This window comes from Chiloscyllium plagiosum, chromosome 14, assembly GCF_004010195.1.
Source record: "Chiloscyllium plagiosum isolate BGI_BamShark_2017 chromosome 14, ASM401019v2, whole genome shotgun sequence".
NCBI classification, from domain to species: Eukaryota; Metazoa; Chordata; class Chondrichthyes; order Orectolobiformes; family Hemiscylliidae; genus Chiloscyllium; species Chiloscyllium plagiosum.
The window spans coordinates 59,756,621-59,762,692 of NC_057723.1; the positions used below are offsets into that span (position 1 = coordinate 59,756,621).

Consider the following 6,072-nt stretch of genomic DNA (forward strand, 5'->3'; position numbering starts at 1 on the left):
AAATTGAGAGTTTGGTTAAGAAAAAAAGGAAGCAATGTCAGGTATAGACAGGATAGATCGAGTGAATCCTTAGAAGAGTATAAAGCCAGTATACTTAAGAGGGAAATCAGGAGAACAAAAAGGGGACATGAGATAGCTTTGGCAAATCGATTTAAGGTGAATCTGAATGATTTTTACAAAAACATTAAGGACAAAAGGGTAACTGGGGAGAGAATAGGGCCCCTCAAAGATCAGCAAGGCGGCCTTTGTGTGGAGCCACAGAAAATGAGGGAGATACTAAACGAGCATTTTTCACCAGTATTTACTGTGGAACAGGTTATGGAAGATATGGAATGTAGGGAAATAGATGGTGACACCTTGCAAAATGTCCATATTACAGAGGAGGACGTGCTGGATGTCTTGAAACACACACAAGTGGATAAATTCCCAGGACCTGATCGAGTGTACCCGAGAACTCTGTGGGAAGCTAGAGAAGTGATTGCTGGGCCCCTTGCTGAGATATTTGTATCATCGATAGTCACAGGTGAGGTGCTGGAAGACTGGAGGTTGGCAAACGTGGTGCCACTGTTTAAGAAGGATGGTAAGGACAAGCCAGGGAACTATAGACCAGTGAACCTGATGTTGGTGGTGGGCAAGTTGTTGGAGGGAATCTTGAGGGACAGGATGTACATGTATTTGGAAAGACAAAGACTGATAGTCAACATGGCTTTGTGCGTGGGAAATCATGTCTCTCAAACTTGATTGAGTTTTGTGAGGAAGTAACAAAGAGGATTGATGTGTGCAGAGCTGTAGATGTGATCTATATGGACTTCAGTAAGGCGTTCGACAAGGTTCCCCATGGGAGACTGATTAGCAAGATTAGATCTCACGGAATACAGGGAGAACTAGCCATTTGGATACAGAATCTGCTGAAGGTAGAAGACCGAGGGTGGTGGTGGAGGGTTGTTTTTCAGACTGGAGGCCTGTAACCAGTGGAGTGCCACAAGGATCAGTGCTGGGTCCTCTACTTTTTGTCATTTATATAAATGATTTGGATGTGAGCATAAGCGGTACAGTTAATAAGTTTGCAGATGACACCAAAATTGGAGGTGTAGTGGACAGCGAAGAGGGTTACCTCAGATTACAACAGGATCTGGACGAAATGGACCAATGGACTGAAGTGGCAGATGGAGTTTAATTCAGATAAATGCGAGGTGCTGCATTTTGGGAAAGCAAATCTTAGCAGAACTTATACACTTAATGGTAAGGTCCTAGGGAGTGTTGCTGAACAAAGAGACCTTGGAGTGCAGGTTCATAGCTCCTTGAAAGTGGAGTCATAGGTAGATAGGATAGTGAAGGCGGCGTTTGGTATGCTTTCCTTTATTGGTCAGAGTATTGAGTACAGGAGTTGGGAGGTCATGTTGCAGCTGTACAGGACATTGGTTAGGCTATTCTTGGAATATTGTGTGCAATTCTGGTCTCCTTCCTATAGGAAAAATGTTGTGAAACTTGAAAGGGTTCAGAAAAGATTTTCGAGGATTTGAGCTATAGGGAGAGGCTGAACAGGCTGGGGCTGTTTTCCCTGGAGTGTTGGAGGTTGAGGGGTGACCTTATAGAGACTTACAAAATCATGAGGGGCATGAATAGGGTAAATAGGCAAAGTCTTTTCCCTGGTGTCAGGGAGTCCAGAACTAGAGAGCATAGGTTTAGGATGAGAGGGGAAAGGTATAAAAGAGACCTTAGGGGCAACCTTTTCACACAGAGGGTGGTGCATGCATGGAATGAGCTGCCAGAGAAAATGGTGGAGGCTGGTACAATTGCAACATTTAAATGCGTATGTGAATCGGAAGGGTTTGGAGGGATATGGGCCGGGTGCTGGCAGGTGGGACGAGATTGGGTTGGGACATCTGGTCGGCATGGATGGGTTGGACCGAAGGGTCTGACTCAAAAAATTGCAAAGTGAACAGAATATAACAGTCAGCATGTTTTGCTACAGCTGTAAGGGTGAGATTGCTTCTAGAGTCCTCTGTATAACTCTGGTTTTCTAATTTGAGAAAAGGAACAATTACAGTAACAATATCACTGCGCCTCCACATTCTGATAGGGTTGACAGGCTGGATACTGAAAAGGATGTTGCCCTTGTGAGAGAGGCATGGCCCAAGAAACACAATTTTAAAATAAGGCATTTCCTACTTAAGACAGAGATCAGTTTTTTTTAAACCTCAAAGGGTTCAGTCTGCACATCTCCCTTCCCCAGAGAGGGGTGGTAGCAAGGTATTTTTCAGGTACAGAAGTACTCACATTGAGAGCACACAGAAAAGTGTGGAGTTGCAGCCACAATCAGATCAGTCATGACCTTCTCAAACAGTGGTGACGGCTTGAAGAGTCAAATGGCCAACTTTTGCTCTTGTGTGCATGTTTGTACGTTAGAATAATTTGTTGACCTCTATTTTCAGACGTTCTTTTCATTCTCATTTGTATGGCAGAATGGAAAGCATTTTACAAATCTCAGAATATTATAGCTTTAAGCAAACACTGTCAAAGGAATGGCAAATGGATTGGCACCTGAAAAATGTTCTCTTTAAATAGCTTTTCCATTAACACCTTTCTACTGTAATATACTTTAATAGTAGCAAACCTGTCTACCAAAAACTGAGATATGCAATAGTCCCTGTAGGACTGCACAATCTTTCAGAGGCTGTGGTATAATGTACATGTTTATATATCTCTCATCAGTAGAAAAATTGCTTAGAACAACAGTTACTAGAATCTACCATTCTATAAAATAATATAATACTTTTATTTAGCCCCTCAAGGACAGGTACAAATTTTCAAACATTAATCATTCTGATTTCTGAGTTGTTTATCACCTCATTTTGTTAGCATTGTGTATGCTGTAGTTTCCTGCAGCAGCATGGTTTGCTTTCTCACCATAGTTTCTCTCTATTACTCTTTGTTAAATATTATAAGCATTATGTCAGACTAAAATTCACAGTGGTTCACTACCTCTCTGTATCTTCCTCAGTCCATCTAATAATTTCAGGGCATTATTAGAGAAACCTCATTTTTGCTTTATTATTTACATAATTATACAGCTTTTGTTTCAAAACCCAGGTGAAAGCCTAAAGTTTATATTGTGATAGAAAGATTGGAAAAGGGAGGCAAGCAAAGTAAGAGTGCTGAATGCCAAGTCTGGGATTTGAAAACTCAGATTGTTGCAAGAAGGAAAGGCTAAAGGATTACCAAAACATTTGTTGCTGTTCAAGTGTTTTCTCAGTGCAATGGTTAGAACCAGGTGGACCTTATTGGCTATGAGATCCTTGTCTGGAGTTGTTAACCTGGGCCAATCAGGAAGCTTGAGTGGGCGGCACGGTGGCACAGTGGTTAGCACTGCTGCCTCACAGCGCCAGAGACCCGGGTTCAATTCCCGACTCAGGCGACTGACTGTGTGGAGTTTGCACGTTCTCCCCGTGTCTGTGTGGGTTTCCTCCGGGTGCTCCGGTTTCCTCCCACAGTCCAAAGATGTGCAGGTCAGGTGAATTGGCCATGCTAAATTGCCCGTAGTGTTAGGTAATAAGGGGTAAATGTAGGGGTATGGGTGGGTTGCGCTTCGGCGGGTCGGTGTGGACTTGTTGGGCCGAAGGGCCTGTTTCCACACTGTAAGTAATCTAATCTAATCTAATCTAATCTAATCTAATATATTTTTGGTCTCGGGCAGCCCTGGAGAAGGAGCACACGGTGTCCACCAACACCCTCGAGCTTTTCAGGGAGGTGTGGGTGCTGCAGAGAGTGGAGTGTATTATTTCCCTCTTCAATTCTATTCTGATTTAATCCCTGCACTCCCCTTCATTGTTTGATCATGCAGCATTGCCCTTTGATGTGAAGAGCACTGCTTGTCACTGGCCACTCGGATGTTTTCCCTTTTGAGAGTTGAATCAGTGTGAGTGTGTGTGCGCACGTGCAAGGACTCTCCTCCTTGAAGGGGACTGAGAGGAAGGGGACTGTCCCTGAACTAGCTGCCCCACACCCAGAGAGCTGAAGAAAGAAGGAAGAAGAGGAGGGGGCAGAAGCAGAAGGAGGTGAGAGCTTTTGAGTCTGGGGCCTACTTTTGGAGCTGCAACCTAGGCCTCACCCAGGTCAAGGCAGTATTGCTGCTAACCTGGGGCCCACTCCCACTGCTGGTCTCTGGGACTCTGCCCGGACCTGCCTCAGCTGTTGCTGCTTGGGGTCTACCTCACTGCTGCTGCCTGGGCCTTGCCTTGGGGCCCCTCCCAGGATCTCCACCACTGCTGCTGCTGTTAGAGGCCCACCTCCCTTGCTGCTGTCTGGGACTCAATTTTGGGGCTGCCTGGGACTTGCCTGGGGGATACTCCCCAACAGGCCTGCCTCCACCGCTGCTGTTGCCTGAGGCCGGTCTCCGCTGTTGCTGCCTGGGACTCGCCTTGGGGCCCCTCCCCAGGACCTCCACCACTGCTACTGCTGGAGGCCCACCTCCACTGCTGCTGCCTGGGACTCAATTTTGGCGCTGCCTGGGACTTGCCTTGGGGACCCTCCCCAACAGGTCTGCCCCCACCACTGCGACCAAGGACCTATCTGGGACTCGCCTGAGGCCTGCCTCCATCGCTGCTGTTGCCTGAGGCCGGTCTCCATCGTTGCTGCCTGGGACTCGCCTTGGGTGACTCGCCTTGGGCACCTCCCCAGGACTTCCGCCATTGCTGCTGCCAGAGGCCCACCTCCACCACTGCTGCCTGAGGCCTACCAATATCCAGCAGCAGAGTACGGCGAGCCCAAAGGTCGCAGGGCCCAGCCACACTTACGCCAGGGTAGCCGCTGCCTTAGGCTCGGCTGTCCTAACCCCAGCCGTAACCGTAACCCCCTTCAGGCACCTGACTAAACGCCTGGGGGTAAAGGCCTATCCCCACCCCAATATGACCATCGAGGCCTGCAGCAAAGCCATGGCTAGTGTGGTCGGCCCACTGGTCATCGTCGCTGCGGCCCGGATGTATGGGAAGGCCGTACTCTTTCTGAAGACCGAGCAGGCGGTCCACCTGGCCGTGGAGAGGGGGCTCACTGTGGGCGGGACACATTTGCCCATCGACCCTCTGGAGGTTACGGCCCAGAGGGTCGTGATCTACAACGTCCCGCCCTTCATTGCCAGCGAGCTCCTTCTCCCCCACCTCACTACCCTGGAGGAGATCCGGTCGGGTGTCCAACCGCTCCTGCTTGATCTTAAGGACCCCGCCCTCCGACACATATACTCCTTCCGCCGCCAGGTGATCCGGGAGGAGGTCACCGGGAGGAGGCCATCAAGGGCTCTTTCACTCTCCCCCACGAGGGCGCGGCCTACCGTGCCTTCTGGACGGCGGATGGCGTGCGGTACCACCTGTGCCACGAGGTGGGGCACATTAGAAAAAACTGCCCCACCCAGATGGCTGCCCAGCCAACGGCTGATGGTCTCCCCCTCCCCCTCCGTCAACACCACAGGCCCCGGCAACGGGGGCTAAGCCGGAGGCTTCTAATGCTGCAGCCTCTGGCAGGGAGGGGGGTGAGCATCCGGCTGACCAGAAGACGCGATGCGTCAGGCTCGCCCACGGGGAGTCCACCCTATCCCCTTCTCCGACACCTAGCCCACGACCTGCCCCGGCACGACAATGCCCCTGCGGCTGTGCCAGTGTTGCCCCGGTGGGAACCCTGATCCTGGCCCCACTGACCGCAAATCCACCCCCCACCCCGATATAGAAACCCCTGGCGCTGCAACACCTGGCCCAGGGGCCCCTGAGCCCGAGCCCTGCCACACCCTGGCACTAACCTGGGGGGATCCACCGCTGCCTCACCTCCTACAACGACCGTGTCTCTGGGCCCCTGCCCCCCCCCACCATCACCTGATAAACCAGGGGCGGGGCAGGAAGTGACACAGCTGACCCTCCCCACCCTGGCCACGCCCCCTGTCTTCCCCCAGCCAATCGTATTCCGGGAAGGGGAGGGGGGGGGACCTTGGGCCCCATGACCACCAAAGCGGGCGGGAGGGGAAGGCCCATAAATTCCCCCCTGTCTCACGGGGGAAGAGGTGCTGGCCTTTGGAGGGGAGAGACA

At 50.7% G+C, this 6,072-nt stretch overlaps 1 long non-coding RNA gene across 1 annotated transcript in view; it reads right to left on the bottom strand.

Moving 5' to 3' along the window:
- Positions 1–5,826, bottom strand: part of LOC122556936 — a 21,114-nt gene extending 15,288 nt beyond the window's left edge. The window contains exon 1 of the long non-coding RNA XR_006313714.1: positions 5,789–5,826. This is a non-coding gene — a long non-coding RNA (uncharacterized LOC122556936). The remainder of the gene's footprint in view (positions 1–5,788) is intronic.
- Positions 5,827–6,072: the final 246 nt, after the last annotated feature.